The 27,346-nt window shown below is 43.7% G+C and overlaps 1 protein-coding gene across 2 annotated transcripts in view; it reads right to left on the bottom strand.

Moving 5' to 3' along the window:
• LOC110490458 (synaptotagmin-1) overlaps window positions 1-26,991 on the bottom strand; it is a 213,885-nt gene extending 186,894 nt beyond the window's left edge. For both annotated transcript variants that reach the window (XM_036944838.1, XM_036944841.1), the window contains exon 1: window positions 26,608-26,991. The gene's annotated coding sequence lies outside the window, so the exon portion shown is untranslated. The remainder of the gene's footprint in view (window positions 1-26,607) is intronic.
• Between the last annotated feature and the right edge of the window lie 355 nt (window positions 26,992-27,346).

Here is a 27,346-nt window from a genome sequence, read left to right as displayed (position 1 = left end):
AGTGACTGGACCAATGATTTCGATCAGGCTCCCAAGACACTGCCAATGTGATGCTTAAAGACACGTCGGTATTTTATTCTTAATTACAAGAATGAATGATGTAAAATGATCAGGATCGGTTGACGGTGATACTTAATGCTACACAGATTTCTACAGATGCTCTTTAATTACTAGCATAAGACGTTATTTGATGCTGCATAACACATGTCAACCTTGGCAGCCTTTACGTGTATCATCACAATAAATCAAAGGAAGACAATCTACTGAGGGGGTAAGAAATGTAGTCGTCAACATGATCAAACTTAATAACTGCAACTGTGCTCCACACCATCTCCATGACCTATCCTTTAAGCAGGTGAGAAAAAGACACTGACTTGCTTTAAATAGAGTGTGTAAGATAAAATTGTGAGACAGTATATATATATATATATATATATATATATATATATATATATATATATATATATATATATATATATATATATATATATTTTAATGCAGGCCTGTTGTTTCTTAATCAGTTGCTATGTCCATTTGTAGACTTAAAAATGTATGATATACAGCTGAAGTTGGAAGTTTACATACACCTTAGCCAAATAAATGTAAACTCAGTTTTTCACAATTCCTGACATTTCATCTTAGCAAAAATTCCCTGTCTTAGGTCAGTTAGGATCACCACTTTATTTTAAGAATGTGAAATGTCAGAATAATAGTAGAGATAATGATTTGTTTCAGCTTTTATTTCTTTCATCACATTCCCAGTGAGTCAGAAGTTTACATACACTCAATTAGTATTTGGTAACATTGCCTTTAAATTGTTTTACTTGGGTAAAACATTTAGGGTAGCCTTCCACAAGCTTCCCACAATAAGTTGGGTGAATTTTGGCCCATTCCTCTTGACAGAGCTGGTGTAACTGAGTCAGGTTTGTAGGCCTCCTTGCTCGCACACACTTTTTCAAATTTTCTATGGGATTGAGATCAGGGACTCAGGCCACTCCAATATTTTGACTTTGTTGTCTTCAAGCCATTTTGCCACAAATTTGGAAGATCCATTTGCGACCAAGCTTTAACTGACTGATGTCTTGAGATGTTGTTTCAATATACAGTGCCTTGCGAAAGTATTCGGCCCCCTTGAACTTTGCGACCTTTTGCCACATTTCAGGCTTCAAACATAAAGATATAAAACTGTATTTTTTTGTGAAGAATCAACAACAAGTGGGACACAATCATGAAGTGGAACGACATTTATTGGATATTTCAAACTTTTTTAACAAGTCAAAAACTGAAAAATTGGGCGTGCAAAATTATTCAGCCCCTTTACTTTCAGTGCAGCAAACTCTCTCCAGAAGTTCAGTGAGGATCTCTGAATGATCCAATGTTGACCTAAATGACTAATGATGATAAATACAATCCACCTGTGTGTAATCAAGTCTCCGTATAAATGCACCTGCACTGTGATAGTCTCAGAGGTCCGTTAAAAGCGCAGAGAGCATAATGAAGAACAAGGAACACACCAGGCAGGTCTGAGATACTGTTGTGAAGAAGTTTAAAGCTGTATTTGGATACAAAAATATTTCCCAAGCTTTAAACATCCCAAGGAGCACTGTGCAAGCGATAATATTGAAATGGAAGGGGTATCAGACCACTGCAAATCTACCAAGACCTGGCCGTCCCTCTAAACTTTCAGCTCATACAAGGAGAAGACTGATCAGAGATGCAGCCAAGAGGCCCATGATCACTCTGGATGAACTGCAGAGATCTACAGCTAAGGTGGGAGACTCTGTCCATAGGACAACAATCAGTCGTATATTGCACAAATCTGGCCTTTATGAAAGAGTGGCAAGAAGAAAGCCATTTCTTAAAGATATCCATAAAAAGTGTTGGTTAAAGTTTGCCACAAGCCACCTGGGAGACACACCAAACATGTGGAAGAAGGTGCTCTGGTCAGATGAAACCAAAATTGAACTTTTTGGCAACAATGCAAGGGCGTAAAAGCAACACAGCTCATCACCTTGAACACACCATCCCCACTGTCAAACATGGTGGTGGCAGCATCATGGTTTGGGCCTGCTTTTCTTCAGCAGGGACAGGGAAGATGGTTAAAATTGATGGGAAGATGGATGGAGCCAAATACAGGACCATTCTGGAAGAAAACCTGATGGAGTCTGCAAAAGACCTGAGACTGGGACAGAGATTTGTCTTCCAACAAGACAATGATCCAAAACATAAAGCAAAATCTACAATGGAATGGTTCAAAAATAAACATATCCAGGTGTTAGAATGGCCAAGTCAAAGTCCAGACCTGAATCCAATCGAGAATCTGTGGAAAGAACTGAAAACTGCTGTTCACAAATGCTCTCCATCCAACCTCACTGAGCTCGAGCTGTTTTGCAAGGAGGAATGGGAAAATTTTTCAGTCTCTCGATGTGCAAAACTGATAGAGACATACCCCAAGCGACTTATAGCTGTAATCACAGCAAAAGGTGGCGCTACAAAGTATTAACTTAAGGCGGCTGAATAATTTTGCACGCCCAATTTTTCAGTCTTTGATTTGTTAAAAAAAGTTTGAAATAGAAATAAATGTCGTTCCACTTCATGATTGTGTCCCACTTGTTGTTGATTCTTCCCAAAAAAATACAGTTTTATATCTTTATGTTTGAAGCCTGAAATGTGGCAAAAGGTCGCAAAGTTCAAGGGGGCCGAATACTTTCGCAAGGCACTGTATCCATATAATTTCCCCTCCTCATGATGCCATCAACTTTGTGAAGTGCACCAGGCCCTCCTGCAGTAAAGCACCCCATAACATGATGCTGCCACCCCCGTGCTTCACGGATGGGATGGTGTTCTTCGGCTTGCAAGCCTCCTGTCACGAATCCCGCTGAAGATGGTGCCTCTTCCTGTTCGGGCGGCGCTCAGCGGTCGTCGTCGCCGGCCTACTCGCTGCCTACTCGCCGGCCTACTCGCCCGTGTGTGTGGCGTTGACTGACACTGTTGTTTTGGACTGGGTCTTATTGCGCCCGTGTGTGTGGCGTTGACCGACACTGTTGTTTTGGGAATAAACATTCCACATATCAACTACCCTGCTCTCTGCGCCTGACTCCTCCACCCACTACTTATAGAAGTACATGACACATCCCCCATGACACTCAAATGATGTCAATTAGCCCATCAGAAGCTTCTAAAGCCATGACATAATTTTCGGGAATTTTCCAAGCTGTTTAAAGGCACAGTCAACTTAGAGTATTTAAACTTCTGACCTACTGGAATTGTGATACAGTGAATTATAAGTGAAATAATCTGTCCGTAAACAATTGTTGGAAAAATTACTTGTGTTATGCACAAAGTAGATGTCCTAACTGACTTGCCAAAACTTTAGTTTGTTAACAAGAAATGTGTGGAGTGGTTGAAAAACTCATTTTAATGACTCCAACCTAAGTGTAAACTTCCCACTTCAACTGTATACCCATTGATTCTTGAACAACTTAGAAATGTTAGTACAACACTAGTAGAATTCCATTATCGTAGATGGATGAATGATGTTTGTGCCCGGAATTCAAATTGACGAGGCTAATGGTCCCGAATGCCATTAAACTGCTCTGATTTCATATTAAATGCTCAATGCACCCTTAATACCTGTAAAGCCAGATAGCTACCCTTAGCAGCTACCGCAGACACTAAGGGAGGAACTAATTTTGCAGCACATTATTAGGAAGATAGGGGTCTGTTTGAATCTTTGCACGACCGTAGACGTGGTCAGTGTGTTGCCTGTTCTATTTGTAAGAAATGTCTTAGAAAACATTGACTCTGTTAAACAAAAACAGTAAAGTCCTTGATGTCTTCTTCTTTTGAACACTTTTCCCCCCAAGACTTTATAGTGTCAGCAGATGGGCTTGTTATGCAAATGTGTATTTGTGCACCATAATTCATTATAGGGAACAGAGAGTGATTCGCTGGACGGTCCCTCTCTTTGCTCTCCTTTTAAGGAGTTCTGATTTGGAGGTTTAATTATCTTCAAAAGGAGGGGCTTGGTTTTATTAAAACTCACAAATGATCCTTCGGCAGCAAGAACAAGAGGTGTTAATCTACATTGAGGGTTTACCCTTTCCACAGGCTTATCTAACTCAAAGGTGCACTCGATACTAATATGCTTGACATGGGTACACACACACACACACACACACACACACACACACACACACACACACACACACACACACACACACGCACACACACACACACACACACACACACACACACACACACACACACACACACACACACATACATAAGTACACATGCACACACATGCTTGACTAAATTGTCATAGGCCAAGCTAACTTTTCACCTATCTAGTTGGTGGTATTTTTGAGATGTATGGTGGCATACTGTATTGGACAGACTTGAGCATGTCTATTTTTGTGACAGTCCTTTACCCATGACACTGTAAGCCTGTAAATATACACACCCTGCTCTCCCTCCTCTCCTTGCTGCCATGCTGTCCCCTAAAGTCAGGGAGGAAATGAGAGGAAGAGGAGCACCCTGCTCTGGGGGGACATGCTGTACTTCAAACTGACATGGCTCTCACATTTACCCAGCCCCTCTCTCACATGGACATTGTGACATTTCTATCATAATATTCTGGGTAAGAGTATCCTACATCTTTGGAATATTGGAATATTTGGTCAACTGCCTTTGTGCAGCATTGATTCTCCTCTGAAGTCCCCAATGACGTGGCATTACTCACAGTATGTATACCACATTAAGGTTATTTGTCAGCGTAATGATGTGCGTAAAGTGTGTTTCTATGCTCCAGTGTTTATTCATTTCTAGGTCACAACATGATCTGACTACCGTGAATGAGACAGATGATTTTCTCCGTTGTTGCTACTGTGATCAAAAGGATGCAACAGGACAGAAGGCATCCTGATGAGCTCCCAGTCTCCGCAAATCAACCACTTGATTTAAAAAGGAACGTCAGACTTTGAATTGGGCGGGGAAACAGCCATTCAAAGCCAAATCCCATTAAGTCAAGTGAAATCCCAAAGCGCAATTTGCTTTGAACAGTGGACATTAAAAAAGATCTGCAGATCTAAAAAAAACCCTAGTGTGTGGATTCGTCCCCACAGACTCAACTGTAGAATGAGAGAGGGCCATTATCAACTGAGAGGTTTTAAGATTTTCACTGCAAAACAGTTTACGGCTTCTCCACTTCGTGTCACCAACACTGAAGGCAGATAGTCAGAGATACGAGGCCTGATGTATCTTTTGACGTTTGTCTAGATGGACCTGTCAGTTCTGTGGCAGTTGAGTTGAATGCTGCCATTGGCAAGGACAATGGAAGCACAGACAATGGCGGCTAAACAGACAGATACATCTTTTGGTCCCAAAGGGAATGACAAAACGAGTGATTTGATCAACGCAAATGACCCACAAAGAGATATCCTTCTTTGAAATAAACTTTGGATCTCAGCCAATGTTCCCCTGGTTGAAAGTTTCCTTTTCCTTTGATCTGATCAGACTGAGGGGGAGGGGCAGATAAACAGCCCAGTGTCTTTGTAGAACAGGTGTCTGGGCTGTTTGATGTGGGTCAGATGGACCAGCCAGGTGCCAGAAATACACCCAGCTGTCTTGAATAAAACATCTGACACATTGACTTCCTGACTGATGGCGGGATACTGTGTTTTCTGTCAGCCAAACCTCCCACGGACAAACATAATAATATGGTATTTCATACCTGTCAATGATGATGCTAGTCAGACATGTCAAAGGCACGTATCTCACAGTCACACATGCACATAAATAGGTTTGTGACTGTGTGGGGGCTGAGGTGAGAGGGAGAACAGATGATGCACTGGAGAAGTGATGCAGTTGGCCCTGTTCTGTAAACGTCAGCCCCATCATTAAGTCCACACAACTTGGTGTCACCTCCCCCCTGGTGACGGAGGTGTTCCGCCCTGTGGAGGACATGCCTTTCAGCCAGGCAGAGAGGGAGGAAGAGGTGCTGGTGTGGTGTGAAACATGAGACCCTGATAGGGCTGGTGTCCAGGCTAGCTGAGCAGAACAGGGACTGGGTCCAGGGTTCCACATGGAGTGTGGGGAAACATTGGGAGAGCACCCTGGAACTAGAGGTGTTATCTGGCTGGCATGAAAGGCCTGCTACACACTCCGATTCAACCATCACCCCTTTACTAGCTAACACACCTTACCAATCATTCCTCCTGTTGTGTCTTTACTATCATTAAACTGAAGACTTTGTTTTTATCAAAGATTCTCTGTAATTAGTTACTCGATTAAACTGAATAATCATGTCACTGTAATTAACTAGGAAGTTGGGGCACCAAGGAAAGTATTCAGATTACAAAGTTATAATTTCCCAATATAACCTTTCAGATATTTTCATATTCGATCAATAGTCTTCTGATTAATGATTTATTTATTTTACCTCACGTTAGTCTCATTCCAAACGTTGTAAATTGTTGGTTATCTGCACGAACCCAGTCTTCACTATGAGTCATCCATACATCAATTGTCTTAAATCATGTATTTATTACAAACTAAGTAATTCACAGAAATGCATAAACAAACAGTAAATATGGTTACATGAAATGATAGAATGTGCCCTAGTGGGCTGAACCGGCATGCCGGATCGTTAGACAAAAGGGGAGTGGAGGTCGACTAAGAAGTCACTAAAGAGTTAATAATTATAACAATTGAAATGCTAATCCTTACAGATGAACGCTCACTCATTTGGGAACAATTGCAATCAATATATATATTTACGCTAAGTGTATCGTCTTGATCGCTGGTGAAAAGTCTCTTTTGTGGAATTGTCCGTCTCTCTCCTTCTCTCTCTCTGTCTTGGTTAGAGGGGATAGTTCAAAGTGACATTCGTTATAGGATGGATGTTTCGGTGGTTGTCGTTCTTCGCATTCAATGATGCCGAATTCCTAGCTGCAGACTAGTAATCAATATCAAAGACTTGTTCTTATTCTGTCGGTATCGATAGTCTAAGAGTTTAACCACAAGGCATGGTTAAAAAGATTCAGCAATGGTCTACACCTTTAGCCATCTCGTAATTGAGGTAAGCTTGGTCTACAACCTTTGTCCCCTCCTAATGGAGAAAAACATGGTCTGGTGATAATTTCTCAAAGTTGGGTTTTATTCGGAAGGGCCGAAGAGGGCTGTCCCAGGATGTCTGACACTAACTGGGCTCAGGGGCGGTCCTCTGATTTAGTTCAAATCAAAAGGGAGTTGTATTTTTCTTCATTAAACAGTCCACAATCATATTACACAATTATACAAACAGTATCATACTCACTCATTCATCTAATACAACAATTTGATGTAAACCTCATATCTGAGGCTATTATATAAACAGCATTATGATAATGTGGCCACACTGTCTCTCTTGAGCTTCCCAAGTTGTGACAAACGGACCAGTTCGTAGCTGGATTCTTCACTGATCTTTTACACTTTCTCAGGAACATGAACTTTGTTCGTACCTCAGGTTCTGTGAGGTGGAAGGATTTCCTTTGTCTCCATGAAAAACGACTCTCTATAACTGTATGTCCATGAGGTCTTCTCAGGAATTTACGACCTCTGACCACAGCAGTCTGGTTGTAGAACGGGTGATGGCGGGTGATGGTGCTCGCTGTACTCAAAGAGGGCAACGTCATGACACTCCTCAACATCTAATGGTAACAAGTTACAGAGTAAATACATATGCAAGATGACCTTGTCTGGCCTTATATAGAGAGATAACAAGATGTCATGGGACTTCCCTGTTCTCTGTCTGTGAATAGAAGTCTAATGTAGTCATGTAGGAGGAAAAGAGGAGTTTTTGATCCCTATCCTGGCACAGCACCAAGACACTGCTTATTTAGCTGCACGTGAAAAATCAATGAGACTTTGGAGACACGTTGGCATCGATTCAGTGTTTAAACTACTAGTTCACTGGCTGTATCAGATTACCGGAGCCACTGCCCCCCTAAGCCCCAGTACAACTTGACATCACATTTTAAATAACATTACCTGACAAACTGGGCTGAAATTTGTAATTCAGAGGGATTTAAGGGAGCATTAGTGTGATTCACGAGACTCAGTTATTGAACAGATCCTCTGATGATCACTTTGGAGATTTCCAGAAGTTAGATGTCCAACGAAAATACAGTGGCTTGCGAAAGTATTCACCCCCCTTGGCATTTTCCCTATTTTGTTGCCGTACAACCTGGAATTAAAATACATTTTTGGGGGGTTTGTATCATTTGATTTACACAACATGCCTATCACTTTGAAGATGCAAAATATTTTTTATTGGGAAACATACATAAGAAATAAGACAAAAAAACTTGAGCGTGCATAACTCCCCCCCCCCCCGCCCCAAAGTCAATACTTTGTAGAGCCACCTTTTGTAGCAATTACAGCTGCAAGTCTCTTGGTGTATGTCTCTATAAGCTTGGCACATCTAGCCACTGGGATTTTTGCTCATTCCTCAAGGCAAAACTGCTCCAACTCCTTCAAGTTGGATGGGTTCTGCTGGTGTACAACAATCTTTAAGTTATATCACAGATTCTCAATTGGATTGAGGTCTGTGCTTTGACTAGGCCATTTCAAAACATTTACATGTTTCCCCTTAAACCACTCAAGTGTTGCTTTAGCAGTATGCTTAGGGTCATTGTCCTGTTGGAAGGTGAACCTCTGTCCCAGTCTCAAATCTCAGGAAGACTGAAACAGGTTTCCCTCAAGAATTTTCCTGTATTTAGCGCCATCCATCATTCCTTCAATTCTGACCAGTTTCCCAGTACCTGCCAATTAAAAACATCCCCACAACATAATGCTGCCACCCCCATGCTTCACTGTGGAGATGGTTCTCGGGGTGATGAGAGGGGTTGGGTTTGCGCCAGACATAGCGTTTTCCTTGATGGACAAAAAGCTGAAGTTTATTCTCATCTGACCAGAGTTCCTTCTTCCATATGTTTGGGGAGTCTCCCACATGCTTTTGGCGAACACCAAATGTGGGTGCTTATTTTTTTCTTTAAACAATGGCTTTTTTTCTGGCCACTCTTCCGTAAAGCCCAGCTCTGTGGAGTGTACGGCTTAAAGTGGTCCTATGGACAGATACTCCAATCTCCGCTGTCGAGCTTTGCAGACCCTTCAGGTATATCTTTGGTCTCTCTGTTGCCTCTCTGATTAATGCCCTCCTTGCCTGGTCCGTGAGTTTTGGTGGGCGGCCCTCTCTTGGCAGGTTTGTTGTTGTGCCGTACTCTTTCCATTTTTTAATAATGGATTTAATTGTGCTCCGTGGGATGTTCAAAGTTTCTGATATTTTTTTAGAACCTAACCCTGATCTGTACTTCTCCACAACTTTGTCCCTGACCTGTTTGGCCAGCTCCTTGGTCTTCATGGTGCCGCTTGCTTGGTGGTGCTCCTTGCTTAGTGGTGTTGCAAACACTGTGGCCTTTCAGAACAGGTGTATATTTACTGAGATCATGTGACAGAGCATGTGACACTTAAATAAAGTCCACCTGTGTGCAATCTAACTAATCATGTGACTTCTGAAGGTAATTGGTTGCACCAAATCTTATTTAGGGGCTTCATAGCAAAGGGGATGAATACATATGCACGCACACCTTTACATTTTAAATTGTTTTTCATTTTTTTAAACAAGTAATTTTTTCATTTCATTTCACCAATTTGGACTATTTTCTTTATGACCACTACATGAAATCCAAATGAAAGTCAATTTAAATTACACGTTGTAACGCAACAAATAGGACAAATGCCAAGGGGGATGAATAGTTTTGGAAGGCACTGAACATCCGGGTCTGATTCAGAACAAGTCTGCTTCCTTTGATAGAAGCCAAACAAAGCTATTGGTCAAGGCAAAGGTAAAATCGTTGCGTTCTGCAAATGGCGCCCTGGGGCCAAAGGACTCAGTGCATCTGGAACACAAACAATTTGTCAAATCAACTTCAAAGTATGTTTGCTTAAGCAGACCAACACCAGGCGCTGGGCGGAAACAATACTTTTGCATCCAGGGGCAACTATAAGGGACAGTAAATGAATGGAGATAACCAAGACAGGACAATGTATGACCACGCACACACATATTCATTTTGTGAATGTCCCGCAAGCTTAATGAATGGTAAATGTTGCCTATGGCTTTGTGTCTAGTGAAGAGCTGCATATATGGAGAGTGTGAAAAATATATATTGAGCGAAAGAGATGGAGATAAGGAGGAGTGCGACAGAGAGAGTGGGGGGAGAAATAGAGGCAAACAAGGAAGTGATAGCAAGTGGAGGAATAGTAGACAGAGTCACTCAGTGTACTGTGATCTGTGGCATGAGATGGAGTTGGCTGTTGAGTGTGTTTACTGTTCCGACAGAGACAACATAATTTTCTGTCACGCTGCGCAGACAGGGGTCAATCAAGAGCCACCACTTTGCAACAGTGGATGACAGGAGAGAAGGGGATTTTTCTGTCCAATTCCGGGAACAAAGCAAACCACTTTGCTAACCTCCATTGCCAATACCACACACATCACGACAATAAGCTCTGATATTAGTATGTCCAAATACAGTTTAACAACACTGATACACTTTTTTTATTATGCTTCCTTCCTGTCTGACCAGTCAATGGTGAATTATCCCCTCCCCCCATACAAAAAAGATGTTGACTCCATGACATTGCACCGAGACAAGAGCAAACACCAGGTTACTAAGGCCAAACTAAGGCCAAACCCTCATGAAAAAGTACTATTGAATTCCTGAACAAAACCTATTCGTGCAGGAGTGACTATGTAGAGACCTGTAGGGATTGTGTAGTGAAGAAATAGCTTATGCACAACTCAAGATACACAAGTAGAGTTTTGTAGGGTTCAGTAGGAAAACAGTAGTTTCCAGTAGTAATCAGGTAGAGATTTGTGCTACTTGAAGTTGGTAGCAAATAAGTCGTCACAACACTGAAGTCAGACTACACCGGCTTTTTGTGACCACCAAAGAAGACAAAGCAGGAAGTAGTTAGCTACTGTTAGCTACTGTTTTTGACAATTCCGAATGTAATGATCTTCCATCCTTTGTCATCCTGTCTTTCATAGCCCTTATTCTGGCACCATCTATAAGTTTTAACTTTCCTTTATGTTTTATGAATATTTTCATGTCGTTGTTTAGCTGTTTAAATAACTTTTTTACCACATTAAAAAGATTGCTATCCATGTTTAGCTTAGCTGTTTGCTAGCCACATTGAAATGTAGCTATGTAGGCTCTGTTTTATTCACGCTAGCTAATAAGTACTGCATGTGTGTTTGAATGGAAATGTGCACTATGTTCATATTGGTATGCATACACATTCCACTTACCTCTTTTGACCTGCCAGCCAAGGAGGCCCTCGACATAAGAAGACTGGAGGCCATTGTTAGTAAGAGTAACATTGTTTATCAAATGTTTTTCTGTGTTGCCTTATTGGACCTCTGTTAGCAGATGATTGATAATGGCTTATAATTGGTTGTCTCTTGTGCTTGTCTTTATTTTCTAAAAGGTTACATGGTGGAGAAATATGGCTGCAACAAAAAAAGAGTATCTGAAGATAGTTAAGTCGATGCTGAATGAAGACACGGCTTCAAAGGGATAAAATAATGTGTTCGTATGTAATTTGATATGTAATTCATTTAATACATTTTAAAAATGCAGTTACGTTTGTAAAACGCTTATTATTTCTTGTTTGATGACTTAACTACAGCTAGAAACTTGAGGAAATAACATGTGTACTAGTCTAGAGGTGACACAATGGTGAAACAAGAAGATGTCAATTGTGATTTTAAATAGGTAAATGTGTCTGTTTTCAGTAGCAATTCAAAAGGGTTTGTAGGAAAATAAAAAGGATCAGGAGCTATTCAGAAGTGATCAGTATTGACAACTCTACACACACAAATGGCAGTAGTAACTCAATAGGGATTGAGTAGGCCTACAGCAGTATTTTGTAGGCACTACGTAGTAATTCCGTAGTGAACATGTGTTGTAGATTCCAGAAAGCTCAGTAGTTACACAGTAGTCATTAAGTGAGATGAATGTAGTGATTTGAATAGGAAATATGTAGTTACTACATAAGTTACCACTGGTTTACTAGACATCGCAATAGTAATCAAGTAGTAAAACCAGAAGGTTTTGTGTAGCTCTTGTGAAGTAGTGATCAGTAGTACTTTTTCATGAGGGTGTAGAAGCTTGGCAGAGGCATCGGCACAGATGTAAGGCCTTGGTGCCCCGCGTGAGTTATATGCAATTGCAGACGGCTGGTGCAATGGGGGGCTAATTCAGGGCCACTCAAATGCAGCATACGCACTCCACTCTTCCCTCTTTCTCCCGAAATAGCTCCTGCCTCACACAATATTTGAGCTCAGTTCCAATCTCCTTTATCCATGTTCCAATAATGACATAATTGTATATTTACATATGAACAGATTCATATGACATCACGTCATAAGAGTCAGTCTGCTGGTGGCCACTGATTCATCAAAAGGGGCCATCACATTTCAGGTTGCAGCAGTATCTAGCGGCAGTGACGCAGCACTGCAGCCATCTCTCCATCATCTGAATAGGCAAATGAACTACTCTGCTTGAGTTATCATAAAGAGTGAACGACTCCAGCCTCTATGGGTTGGAATACTAATGTGCAAATGAACCTCACGTCTTTAAGAGCCTCTAATCCACTACAGTCATTCACATACACCTTCTAGCAATGAACCCATGTGTGTTAATGGCCTGGATGCCTTTATGAATTCACAAAGCTGGAGTGACTGGTGCAGAACCACTGACTTTCTTGGTTTATCCACATGCTGTACAGGTCTGTGAATGCTGCACAGATAAGGCTGGGTTTAGTCACCATCTGGAGGGTCATGAGTGTCTGTGCTAGGTTGTACCCAACGGCCCCCAGGGGATTCTTAGCAGGGTTGGGCAGCCGCGCGGGGAGGCTGGGTTGCTAGGTTGTTGATTGAAGAGTCTTGGAATATGTGAGTGGGGCCCCTGAGGCCCAGATGGACTAAGCACGGTGGGGGAGAGCTCTGACATTGAGGCCGTCCTTGCCTCCTTCCGGCCACTAAATAGAAACCGTTTTAAAAACCCTCTATGTAGCCAGGACCCGTGGTGTTTAGTGGCTACTGCTGGCAGGCGGACAAGTTCCTGCTCTTTCATTTTCAAGAATATCTGGTATTTTTTTATTTGTCTGTTGTTCTTTTGTGAGTACATTGTGAGTAAATAAATATATTATAGTGTAGTAACCCTTTACAGTCATACCCGTATGTATACAAGTTGAAAATAGCATATTTGGGCACTAATAAGCACCTAAATAGGAGCATAATGTCAGAGCCATGGCTCTGCGATTCAGAGCTCTGTATGGGTTTTGACTGATAGACGTTCTGAAGTTGAACCACCCCTCCCGCTAATCGGGCTACTTTTGCACATTTTTTTGTTGACAGAGAGAGGGGAATGCTGTAAATTAAGAGGACTCAATGTATATATTTTTGAAAGATGAGACGTCGAGGATCATAATAAATACTGCATTATGACACGTACTGCTTTGATGTCATACAAGCAAGCCAAACACCCGTGAGTCCAAACGTGCCCTTCACATCTCCAAATCATAAAACTCATGTCATATTCAGATTCAACAACCATGGTCACTGTGTTTGATGTACAGTTACAAGATGACATGTCGTCATACACTGGGTTGTTCTGAACAGAATGAGCATATGTGTGCATGTGAAGAAAATGTGCCGCCGCACACGCACCTGAATGCGCACATGACTCCTCTCTATGGCACAAATATTACGTTCTGTTTCTCTGAATTGCCTGGTGAAAGCCTAACACTGTGAGATCCTATTTTATAACTTAGCTAGTCGTGTTGGCAATAGAACAAGCTTTCAAATCATGCCCACCTGACCCAGATTGCGATTTATAATGGACCTTTTTTTGTGTGATGACATGGATGCAGGGTTGTGTTCCAAACAAAACAACGACAAGTGTGCTTGCTGTAGTTCCTCAACAGCACAGCTAGGAGAGCTAAAAACATCTTATAGTTCAAGACTCTTCTTTGGGTCATAAAGTCCGTTGCAATTGCTTAGTTTGGAGAGGATTGTGGCCACTTGGAGACACCAGTTAGTCCTCTCACTCAAACCTTTGTCATCCTTTTGTCGTACAGTACGTTGCACCTACAACACATTTTCCAGGAATATTCGTATCATGTTACTGAATGTATCCAGAGTATTTTCAGATTTCCTTGTCAATAAATGCTGTGAAAAGTACAGTAAATGCAAAATGCACATAAAACAGTGTGATGTTTGGATTGACCTTTGATCTCCAAACGGTTTCCTTTCAATTGCTACCATGGTTATGCATGTGCTTTTCATACTTCTTCTGCAAGAAACATTTCAATTGAGCCATATCCATATAGGCCAATTCCCACGTGTGTAAAGGGGTAACACATAATGCTTATTCAATAAAACCTTTTTACATATTGTCAAACTTTCAGAATGTAAGGAAATCATGAATGACATTGATGCCATAACACTGATGCTGATAAGGAACATGTGAGGACCATTTCGACGTATGATTGACCACATTTACACTCCATGGAAGGAAGCAGATAAATCATTTGCTGAGCAATAATCTGTAACAATGCTGCATGTTCCACATGCATCTGGACTGGGGTGAAATACCTTGATTGTTTCCCACATTAGCATAATTGTCATTAATGCCAGCAGCCTCAAGAGTTTGTTTTACAATGCACAATGCATGCATAATCAACGTTTCTTAGTGACTGAGTATGTTTCTGAGATAAAAACATGAGGAAATCTTCCATTATCATATCTCTGCTATCATTCAGTTGAGTCCTATATCATTCTGCACCAATTTGCATATAATATGCAATTAAAATAAACCGCCGGGAAAAAAGATTGACGTGAATGGAATGGTTTGGCACGTTAGGTACTTGGTTCCCAGTAGCAAATGCGAAGAGTATAGACTTTCAACAGGGGAAGGAAATGGGGATTACGCATGTTCCATGCCCTAGAAGACAGCTGTTGCCCATCCATATAGTCAATCTTGTAGCAGTAATTTGCTGTTGGTTGTGCTAGGTGTTGCTAGGTGTTGGCCCCATGCTGGGGAGACATAGCAGGTGGACAAGGCCAGACGAGACCCAGCTGAGATCTATCTAAAAGCCTTCCCTCCTTCTGGCCTGGACACACACTTCCATTCTTCATCTCACTGCCCATTACAATCAATCAAACTGCAAGCCAGGGGGAAACTGCACACCCAATTTACGCCCACAACTGTTTGTTATTGATGGCTGCCTCACTTTTGTAGTGGAGGAACAATGACGGCAAACCCCCTGAGTGGGGTCCTCTGTGCGATGAGCAAACAGCTATTTGTTGAGATTGCTGTGGTGGTCTTGTAGGCAGCCGAGCGATGCTAGCAGAGCCTTGCTCTGGGTTTGATATGCCTTCATTTCAGAGGGGACATGGCCACAGAAAGTCTCTATACTGTAGGAGGGAGTTCTGTTTTTCCCCCAGATCTTATCTTCCTCCTCAAGAGTATTCATCTGGATGAAGAGTGAAGTCAAAATCAATGGCGAGAGCAGTGGCGAGAGTTAGAACCTGGGCTGGGAATCTATCACCGTGCATTTGGGAGGGGACAGCCATGTTCCATTAGAAATTCAAGGCCAATCTGTGCAGGGGATGGATGTCAAGGTAATGAGTTCATTTAGGATAAGGAACAGCAAATGTATGCTCTGAGATTTCTCCACCAGCAACAATATGGCCTCTCCAGCTACCGCCCACTGAAGAGAGGAGAAAATGGCCTCTATTAATGCTATAATATGGGATTTCATTCAATAGCTGCCAAATGTGATAAAAATGGCCAGATATGCAAATGTTCTACATTCTCTACATTTATTCAAGCTTTACATCGTATGCTTCAAGCTGTTTGCAATACAAAAGTCCCAAGGTTTAATGGAGAGGAATATTACCTGTTACTACACTCCAGACTTCAGACTAGACACAGAGCTAGCATTACAGTCTATCAAATTTAACCAGATGCCTAGCTATTATCCCCAATGGGGCGAGTTGCCCTCTTGGCGCTGTGGTACTAAGTGTTGTTTTCCGTCTGACTGGGTGGACATGTTTTGGGGAGGCCTCCTCTCTGTCTGGCTCCGGAGAAGCCTAGCTCTCTCTCTCTTCTGACGATGCGTCCCACTGGACACAGACGTCAATTCAACGTCTATTCCACGTTAGTTCCACGTCATTTCATTGAAATGTCGTGAAAACAACGTTGATTCAACTGGTGTGTGCCCAGTGGGATGCGCCGTTCCGTAAGCAAGCCTCCTCATTTGCCTCGTCCTTCAGAGGATCCCCAAATTCATCAGACTGTTCCATTGATGGAGGGAGGGGGGACCAAACAAACAAAATATGAAACTATGTTAGTTGTGCTATTTTCAGCTTATTTTTTTGCCATTCTGACCATGGCAGAGGCAGAGCTATGGGCTTATTTTGCTATGTTATTATTCTAGCAATTGACACAAGCTCTGCTCACGGGGCAATTTCATCTTTTAGCGGCAAGAGAGAAAAATTGAAGAGCCATGACTTGGGGTGTAATGTAAACGCAGCAGCCTGAAAGACAGTGGACTGGAAGAGGGAGGAGAGGCTCATTTTACAGATTAGGGAGATAACTAGATGGAGCACGTTGTGGCTTGTAACAGGGAACTGCTTGTGTTCATCTACAGTGCTCACAGGGGAGCAAGAGGGAGGGGTGAGGGAGGAAGAGGCGGCATGACAACCCACGGCAGGCGGGAGACTTGGTTGCCATGGCGACAAACAAGGATGTTTGTATCAGAGGCTAATCTCGGCAGGCGGCCACAAAAGGCACACACACCTTCCACCGGCAGTAATGGAGAATCACTGGAGCTCGACACTGGCTATTCATTCCAAAGAGAGGGGGGGGGGGGGGGGGGGGGGGCAGGTGGTGGAGAGGTATACATTTTTCTTATCACTCGACATTCCTCCTCAATCAGGGTCCAGTCGAGCCATGACCAGAAGGAGGGTTCCATTCTAATATGAGACGGGCTGGGGCTGCCATTGGTCTAGCAGCTATAATGTTTACTACAGCCTTGTTCTTCAGTAGGGAGGGACACTAGCATCTATATACCAGATTACACTGTTTACTACACATTATGGCCACACTAAGTGTATTTGTAGATTCAATAACAGCAGAATATCACATTTCATTCATCCTTAGTAAATGATCAACAAGGATCAACAATGACCTTGGCTGGTAGTAAAACAATAGAGGAATGCCATTGGTTAGTGTGGGATTCATCCAACCAAATATCCTCCTACTGAAGCATATCAGGGTGGAGGGAGGTCAAGAACCAGACATTAAATCCACTGTATATAATCAATGTTAGGGGTATAGGATGTATGGGCAAAAGGAAGCTATGATCTGTACACAGAAAAGACCGCCCATACCCACATGTACTGATGTCATTCGTTTCTAATACGCTAATCAGGTTAGTATGGCCACACAAACTCAACGAAGGATGTTTTCTGACATGGATGCAGCAGTAAGACATTGACTGTAATTGCGTGTACGTTTTGGTGGTGGCGCTGTGTCTTGTACATTACTGTCTGTCCTGTCCTTTATGACTCATGCGTCTTCCAAGGGCACCAGAGGCACTTGCTGTTGTTGTTGCTGTGCAATAGCTCAGAGGCCAATCTCTTGGAAGTAGTTTCTCTCATTTCGAAGCTGTCATGCTGGCCCTATTTGAGGGGTTTCAACAGAGGGACGGGAGATAAGTAACTGAACATACTTTTATAGAAAAATGCAATTTAACAACATAAAGCAGCTCTTCAATAACTCGCAACGTGGATCTTCTGTACTCAGACTAGGCTGCTTTGTCCAAATAGATACGGTATTAAGAAGCTATTCAGTCTAGTTGTCATGTCTTTTCACCCTAAATGTAATACAACGGCATGCGCCAATTTCCTGATCCTCTTTTTATTGTTAACCTTATAAAGCAGTGAAAGGGTTTTTTCTCTGTGGTCATGGCTCTGATGAATGAGGGTCACAATATGACTCACCCCCACTGTGCCCACCGAAACAAGTCTCATCGCTCTGACGAGACTGTCCAAACCATGTTAGCCAAAAAGCATTGTACAACTCAGACAGTCATTACTAGATACTAGACATGGTAAAGTGAAACAGCATCCTCTGTTATATTAGCTTTCTTTTATCAACTCATTGCATGCTGGCCACAGATGCATCTTGGGATGCCATGATTCCCTTACCCTCCTGCTAGGTGTGACACAGGACGGAGTGGATGAGTGTGAGCATTTTAGGAAAGTGGGAGAGGGGAGAAGAGGGGAGGTAAATGGCATTCCTTTGAATGCTGCTCCCGTTCCTTATTCATTCATAAAACAGTCAAAATGTCCTCCAACCCACCTCTGTGGCTCGGCTTAGTAATTATTGATATGCTCAGAAGCTCGGCATTGAGAATTTCTCCTCCAGGGCTGGTCTCTCTGAGAAGATTTGCACCTACTATGCTATCTCTCTTCCGTACTTCTCTCATTTACCAGTTAGTTTGGATTCCTCCTCAATAAAAAAAATCATCCTGCATGCAGGATGATGAAATGTTGGTGTTCATTAGTTTTGACTACGGTGAAACCATTCAATTGTTTTGAATTGTCACTTCATGCGCTTCTTCATTCCATTGTTGTGGCTCAAATAGGAGACAGACATCTCCAATATAGACGGTGCACTTCTACAGGCCTCATTAAACACACCGTTTCCAGCCTGTCTACAGTCATTGGGTCCACAGGACTAACTGCAATGGAACAGCAACTGTTTTCAGCACAGCGCACTCTGTAAATATGAATAGAAACATTGGACAACAACAGCTGTAGGCTAAACAGATTGGGCCTCATCAAAAAGAGCTGTTTGTTTTTATGCTTTGTTATTGCACCAATGACTTCCACGTGAAGGGAAGGATCTTAACCCTCACCCAGTTGAGTTCAGTGTCAGTGAGTCACTTTCAAACTCATCACAATATCCTTTGTACATACAGTACATTCAGGGTCTGAGACAGAACTGGAGCAAAACCACAAAACAAAGGAGTCCATGCCACTCATTCACCCTAGCTCTCTGCAAACCCAGCATCAGCAGTGCCAGCCATTGCATTGTCAAGAAATGTTGAGTGTGGTGTGCACTGGGTCTGTATTATTGTAAAGGCCTCATTGATTATGTAATCTCTGCCTTATCTCCCCAGGTCTAACAGAGATCAAGGAGCCCTGAGTTCCGTAGACCTTGTTAAACACTGAGCCTTGTATCAGGATTTAGCCTCAGACCAGCCTAATTAGACTATCAGAGGCGGGCCTTATAACAGAGTAATACCACAGGACCAAGCCCAGACAGAAATAAGCCATCACAAACAAAACAGAGATCGATAGGCCAGAATTCAATGCGAACAAAGTGTTTCAAAGTGCAACAAGCCATTCGAGTTTCATGCTCACCAGTGATCCAGTTGTTTGAATAAGGATCTTACATCACATTGGTTGACTGTGGGCATACTGTAGTGAATGTAGCACCATGGTAACACACAGCTAGTCAAATGAGAGCTCCTCCCTCCACCAATCCCTCCTTGCCTGAAACCAACCGTCAACATGCCATTGAGTCAAGAAGGCAATATCTCATTGTTCACTACGTACTATGTTCACTATCTCCCCTACTACACACTCTTTTAAACAGCAATGTTCTAGTGGTGGTGGTAGCCAAATACATTACTGATACAAATGCATTGGGACTCAATGCTTAGCTACAGTGCCTTGCGAAAGTATTCGGGCCCCTTGAACTTTGCGACCTTTTGCCACATTTCAGGCTTCAAACATAAAGATATAAAACTGTATTTTTTTGTGAAGAATCAACAACAAGTGTGACACAATCATGAAGTGGAACGACATTTATTGGATATTTCAAACTTTTTTAACAAATCAAAAACTGAAAAATTGGGCGTGCAAAATTATTCAGCCCCTTTACTTTCAGTGCAGCAAACTCTCTCCAGAAGTTCAGTGAGGATCTCTGAATGATTCAATGTTGACCTAAATGACTAATGATGATAAATACAATCCACCTGTGTGTAATCAAGTCTCCGTATAAATGCACCTGCACTGTGATAGTCTCAGAGGTCCGTTAAAAGCACAGAGAGCATCATGAAGAACAAGGAACACACCAGGCAGGTCCGAGATACTGTTGTGAAGAAGTTTAAAGCCGGATTTGGATACAAAAAGATTTCCCAAGCTTTAAACATCCCAAGGAGCACTGTGCAAGCGATAATATTGAAATGGAAGGAGTATCAGACCACTGCAAATCTACCAAGACCTGGCCGTCCCTCTAAACTTTCAGCTCATACAAGGAGAAGACTGATCAGAGATGCAGCCAAGAGGTCCATGATCACTCTGGATGAACTGCAGAGATCTACAGCTGAGGTGGGAGACTCTGTCCATAGGACAACAATCAGTCGTATATTGCACAAATCTGGCCTTTATGGAAGAGTGGCAAGAAGAAAGCCATTTCTTAAAGATATCCATAAAAAGTGTTGTTTAAAGTTTGCCACAAGCCACCTGGGAGACACACCAAACATGTGGAAGAAGGTGCTCTGGTCAGATGAAAACAAAATTGAACTTTTTGGCAACAATGCAAAACGTTATGTTTGGCGTAAAAGCAACACAGCTGAACACACCATCCCCACTGTCAAACATAGTGGTGGCAGCATCATGGTTTGGGCCTGCTTTTCTTCAGCAGGGACAGGGAAGATGGTTAAAATTGATGGGAAGATGGATGGAGCCAAATACAGGACCATTCTGGAAGAAAACCTGATGGAGTCTGCAAAAGACCTGAGACTGGGACGGAGATTTGTCTTCCAACAAGACAATGATCCAAAACATAAAGCAAAATCTACAATGGAATGGTTCAAAAATAAACATATCCAGGTGTTAGAATGTCCAAGTCAAAGTCCAGACCTGAATCCAATCGAGAATCTGTGGAAAGAACTGAAAACTGCTGTTCACAAATGCTCTCCATCCAACCTCACTGAGCTCGAGCTGTTTTGCAAGGAGGAATGGGAAAAAATGTCAGTCTCTCGATGTGCAAAACTGATAGAGACATACCCCAAGCGACTTACAGCTGTAATCGCAGCAAAAGGTGGCGCTACAAAGTATTAACTTAAGGGGGATGAATAATTTTGCACGCCCAATTTTTCAGTTTTTGATTTGTTAAAAAAGTTTGAAATATCCAATAAATGTCGTTCCACTTCATGATTGTGTCCCACTTGTTGTTGATTCTTCACGAAAAAATACAGTTTTATATCTTTATGTTTGAAGCCTGAAATGTGGCAAAAGGTCGCAAAGTTCAAGGGGGTCGAATACTTTCGAAAGGCACTGTATACACTACATACACACAAAAGAATGTGGACACCCCTTCAAATTAGTGGATTCGGCTATTTCAGCCACACCCATTGCTGACAGGTGTATAAAATTGAGCACAAAGCCATGCAATCTCCATAGACAAACAGTGGCAGTAGAATGACCTCACTGAAGAGGTCAGGGGCTTTCAACGTGGCATCGTCATAGGATGCCACCTTTCCAATAAGTCAGTTCATCAATTTCTGCTCTTCTAGAGCTGCCCGGGTCAACTGTAAGGGCTGCTATTGTGAAGTGGAAGCATATAGAAGCAACAACGGCTCAGCCGCGAAGTGGTAGGCCATACAAGCTCACAGAACGGGACTGTCGCATGCTGAAGCACATAGTGCGTAGAAATCATCTGTCCTCGGTTGCAACACTCACTACCGAGTTCCAAACTGCCTCTTGAATGTCAGCACAAGGACTGTTTGTCGAGAGCTTCATGAAATCGGTTCCCATGGCCGAGCAGCCGCACACAAGCCTAAGATCACCATACGCAATGCCAAGCGATGGCTGGACTGGTGTAAAGCTTGCCACCATTGGACTCTAGAACGTGGAAACGCGTTCTCTGGAGTGATGAATCACGCTTCAGCATCTGGCAGTCTGACAGATTAATCTGGGATTGGCAGATGCCTGGAGAGTGCTACCTGCCCCAAAGCAGAGTTTCAACTGTATAGTTTGGTGGAGGAGGAATAGTTGTTTGGGGCCCTTTCCTGTTTCAGCAGGGCAATGCCCCCGTGCTTAAATCAAGGCTCATACAGAAATGGTTTGTCCAGATTGGTGTGCAAGAAGTTGACTGGCCTGCACAGAGCCCTGACATCAAACACCTTTGGAATTCATTGTAAACCTGACTGCGAACCAGGCCTAATCGCCCAACATCATTGCCCAACATCACAAATGCTCTTGTGGCTGAATGGAAGCCGCCTTTAGTGTGTGGCCAGCTTTGAGGGAGCAGTACGGGTGGCACTGTATTATCCCCCGTTAGAAACGACAGTGGATGAAAGTCCCCGCAGAAATGTTCCAACATCTAGCGGAAAGCCTCCACAGAATAATGGAGGCTGTTATAGCACCAAAGGGGGGACCAACTCCATATTAATGACCTTGATTTTGGAATGAGATGTTCGACGAGCAGGTGTCAGCATACTTTTGGTCATGTAGTGTATTTCATGACAGTTGGCCCTATGGCAAAGTTACAGGTGCTAGCAGTGAGATTGCATTGTATGGTTGTTGTTTGAAGCCTTGTTTAAAGGATTTCAGAGGGGAAAGGTCAGAGAGGGTAGCTGGCCCAGGAGCTAAACAGGGGCAGAATTCAGAAGAGAAAACCACAGACAAGAGCGTTCTCTTTGATCTGTCCAGGGGCTATCACACCGTCCTCACTGAGCCCCGTTGTCTGTTTGAATTAGAGGTGTGAGAAATGCAACTGAATTCATGCCTCGGAAATAAGATGATAAAACATATCAAAGGTATGTTTCCAATAGTCGTCCCTATCTGGACCAGGTAAAAAGCAACATTTGGACAGTATAGAGTTCTGTTCCACATACAGTACATACACTGTTGCACAAGATATGTCATCCCTATTCTCCCCCTTACTGTGAATCTGACCTTGGGACGACTTGCTGCCTGAACACAACATGATTTATCCGGCTACACTACACATCCCTGGGGGCCACTTGCCCCCGTGATGTATCTGGCCCATGCAGAATGGTTAGCCAACTACAACCTGCTCTGTGATCCTCTGTCTTTGTCATTGGTTTGGATGTTAAACGGTGCTCTATGGTTCTTCACACTCAAGGAATCTAAAATGCATGGTTTTTTATAGGTGGCTATAAAAGCTTTTTTTAGATGAAAATAGCAGCTCTTTCCACCTCTCAGACAGGCACACTCAGACACCCTCATATCTGTACAGGGCCGGCTGTACAGTGGCCCCACCTCTTGACAGCTGAGAGAAAAATATATGTTTAAAGTACATTTCCTGGAATTCTACTAATTTTGCCATGGGGTAGAGAGAATAGTTTTTAGTTTAAAGCTTCTGTAATTTCATGCAATTCGACACATTTTTCCATGACTTACTGCTCATGTCGCTTATGCCTGGAGCCGGTTCTGTATCTGTACCATCTAGCGAGCAGACGTGAGTGTTTCTGAGGCTACTGTGAAGTTGCTTTTGCCTTTGACATGGACAACCGAATCCGCTGCAGACAGTGAAAGGTGAGAGGCACGTCAGGTCCTGATATTGGAGCTGCAGACAGTGAAAGGTGAGAGGGACGTCAGGTCCTGATATTGGAGCTGCAGACAGTGAAAGGTGAGAGGCACGTCAGGTCCTGATATTGGAGCTGCAGACAGTGAAAGGTGAGAGGCACGTCAGGTCCTGATATTGGAGCTGCAGACAGTGAAAGGTGAGAGGCACGTCAGGTCCTGATATTGGAGCTGCAGACAGTGAAAGGTGAGAGGGACGTCAGGTCTTGATATTGGAGCTGCAGACAGTGAAAGGTGAGAGGCACGTCAGGTCCTGATATTGGAGCTGCAGACAGTGAAAGGTGAGAGAGACGTCAGGTCTTGATATTGAAGCTGCAGACAGTGAAAGGTGAGAGGGACGTCAGGTCCTGATATTGGAGCTGCAGACAGTGAAAGGTGAGAGGGACGTCAGGTCCTGATATTGGAGCTGCAGACAGTGAAAGGTGAGAGGGACGTCAGGTCCTGATATTGGAGCTGCAGACAGTGAAAGGTGAGAGGGACGTCAGGTCCTGATATTGGAGCTGCAGACAGTGAAAGGTGAGAGGCATGTCAGGTCCTGATATTGGAGCTGCAGACAGTGAAAGGTGAGAGGGACGTCAGGTCCTGATATTGGAAGCATTCATCATTGGCCAACACAGGCCACTTCATGAGCATGTCATTGATTGGTGCACTTCCTTTCAGAGCAACCTGCTGCCAAACGGCCGCACGATGTCAAATCATACAGAGACTATTTTTAACCTTCTATTTTGCAATGACAATAGCACCCTCCCCCTCCTCCCTCTCCATCTCCTCTTCCCCCTTCTCCTCCTCAATCATCGGCTCTCATTAACAACAGCTGTTTAAAATAAAGAGCTCTGAGCAAACACCAAGTCATCCTGCCAGCTGCCCTTTCTGACCCAGAAGACTTGGGTTTTGAAAAGGCAAACCCAAAATAACCAGGGCTGAATCAAAAGGTTAGGGCTGTTTGCACATCAGGCTCGGGGCAGCAGCCTCCTAGTCCTCCTCATTATTGGCGATTTAACGAGGATGATAAAACATGATGCTACCTCCGGCGACAGAGGGGATGCTTGATTTATTTGAGCTCAATATCTGCCCCTTCCTCTCTGGTTGGGAAGTTGTTGCTCTCACAGACATTGTCTTGTTAGGGTTTCTTGAGGCCTTATTGGATTATTGGCCTAATTGGCCTTATTGGGGCAGCAGGTAGCAAAGCATTGGGCCAGTAACTGAAAGGTTGCTGGTTCGAATCCCAGAGAAGACTAGGTGAACAAAACTCTGTCAATATGCCTTTGAGCACGGCACTTAACCATAATTGCTCCTGTAAGTCGCTCTGGATAAGAGTGTCTGCTAAATGACTGAAATATAAATGTAAACGGATGGAAAAACCATGTCACACAGATCTACCCCAACGGTGTTTCCTGTATTCCCATATGACCGGTGAATGACAGAAGTATTCTCTGCCTGTTGTGTTTCAATAAGTCATCACAATAACACAGTGCACATGGCATCCACCAGCTAGAGACCAGCCCCATCTTCCCCTATCACATCTGATTCAGTTAGTGGTTATGAAACGAAGCGTCTGCAAAGCTCTCCCAGACAGTATGTAAACAACAAGCTGCTGTCTGGAGAAATGAGCTGGGGAGAAAATTGTGATTTGGGAGAGGAGGAAGGGTGGGTGGGAGGGATGGCAACAGGGTGGGGCAGGGAGGGAGGGCAGGAGGGAGAGTTGCTTCCCTTCTCGCTACTATCACCTGGCAACAGTTTGACATGGGCACCTCCCGGTTAATGTATTCACAGCGACTGAGGGAGGCTGGGGCTGAGAGTCTCAATTGCATGAGCCCAGGGCTACAGCTGAGCAAACCCGCTTGGTAGTCTCTCTTGGGTAGGACTCTCATAGCAACCGGTTTATCCATACCACCTGAGATACGAGGTAATAATGGGCGGGCGGGGAAACAGGCGACCTGTGCCCATGCCTTGTTTGTTAGAGAGAGAGAGCAACAGTACAATAACTAGGGATATGCTTGACATGTTTCAGACTGGGCTCAGTACATGGGGTTATCACAGTACGTGTGTTCATTGTGACAAAGGCCCCATGTTAGTGGACCCGACACCAACTGAGAGTGATGTTAAGAAGCTATCCATGTTCGCAGCTCGAGGGCTCGCAACGTTTTTTCAATCTTATCAACAGCGATAGACTGCTGTGCAAAGAAGATTCTGTATATGATGTTTATCCCACACACCTGTGCAGAAACAGGAAGCAGCACAACTAAGGGGTTAAAGGATTGAGAGCGACATTTGGCTCCTTATTCCAAATGGCATTATAGCTCTTTTCCGAATCAATAGTGTGCTCCGTTCCTCCCTAAGCAAGTCATGCCAAAGATAAACCCGTCACGTGACGGATGGAGGAGGAAAAGACGGAGCCACAGCCGGGCCATTTTATCTGATGGTGAGAGGGATTAGCTTCCCCAGGATGAAAGCAGCTGCTCATCTTCCACCCCCTTCCCTCCACCTCATCCCTCCATCCATCCACCCAGACATCAACACAGTGGTCTCTGTTTCCGGAGCCGTGCCTCCAGCTACTCATCTCTCTGCTTATATCACCTAATTTCAACCTGTACATAGTCTTCCATCTCCTAATAACCACGCTAACACCTCGCCCGCTGGGGCGCAGCCACACGGAAATGGGCGCCAAAAATGGTGCCACGCCAAAGCGGTGGGAGTTGTCAGAGAGTAGACTTCCCCTGCCCCTCTCCCTCCACTCCTCTTCTCAATATCAATCAGATAGCAATCACACTCACCCAAACAAACACAGCCCCTCCCTCACCTCCACGCTACTCATGCCCATAACTTTTGCGGTACCCCAGAAAGGGAATGTCTCATTTTACCTGGCACAGCATGCTGTCAGCTCCCGATCTGTCCGTCCGGATGTGGAGAAGATCTCATCTGGAGGGAACAAGGCAGTCTCTGGGAGAGAAAGAGAGAGAGAGACAGAGAGAGGAGGAGTCTTTAGACAAAAGGAGAGGAGGAGGAGATCAGAGAGGAGCCTCCTGTTGCTAATGCTGATGTTGTCACCGTCTGCCGCCTTTATTTTGTGGCCAGAGTTGAGGGAGCAGTACGGGTGGCGCTCTATTATCCCCCGTTAGAAACGACAGTGGATGCACCGAGCGCTGGGCTGAGAGAGAGAGAGAGGGAGGAGGTGGAGAAAGAGAGAGAAGGGAGAGACTGGGCTGTTTAAGCGGACCGTCGTCATTCGGCAGTTCCTTCGGAATCCCTCAAGTGAGAGGGGCGCTACATCACAGAGTCCTTGGCTGTGATTGGCTGAGTCGAGGGGAGATGCTAGGGACGGGGGATCTGTTGTGCTCTGCTCTGGCGGCGGTAAAGTAAGATGACCCTTTCAGCACACATAACACCCCCTCCTGTGTCTGAGCCCAACATCGCAGGGCACACCATCAATGACAAGCAAGGACACTCCCAAAAATCCCCCCTTTGGGAGCTGTGTGGGTGTGTGTGTGTGCTTGTGAGTGGGTGAAGGGTGCAGGGTTTCTGTATGCATGGAAAACCCTGGCTTGCCTCTGCACACACACATTAAGACATACTGTACATTCACACACACACACACACACA

This window comes from Oncorhynchus mykiss, chromosome 15 (genome assembly GCF_013265735.2).
Source record: "Oncorhynchus mykiss isolate Arlee chromosome 15, USDA_OmykA_1.1, whole genome shotgun sequence".
NCBI classification, from domain to species: Eukaryota; Metazoa; Chordata; class Actinopteri; order Salmoniformes; family Salmonidae; genus Oncorhynchus; species Oncorhynchus mykiss.
The sequence above is the reverse complement of the archived record's forward strand: the minus strand, read 5'-3'. Positions and strand labels throughout refer to the sequence as shown.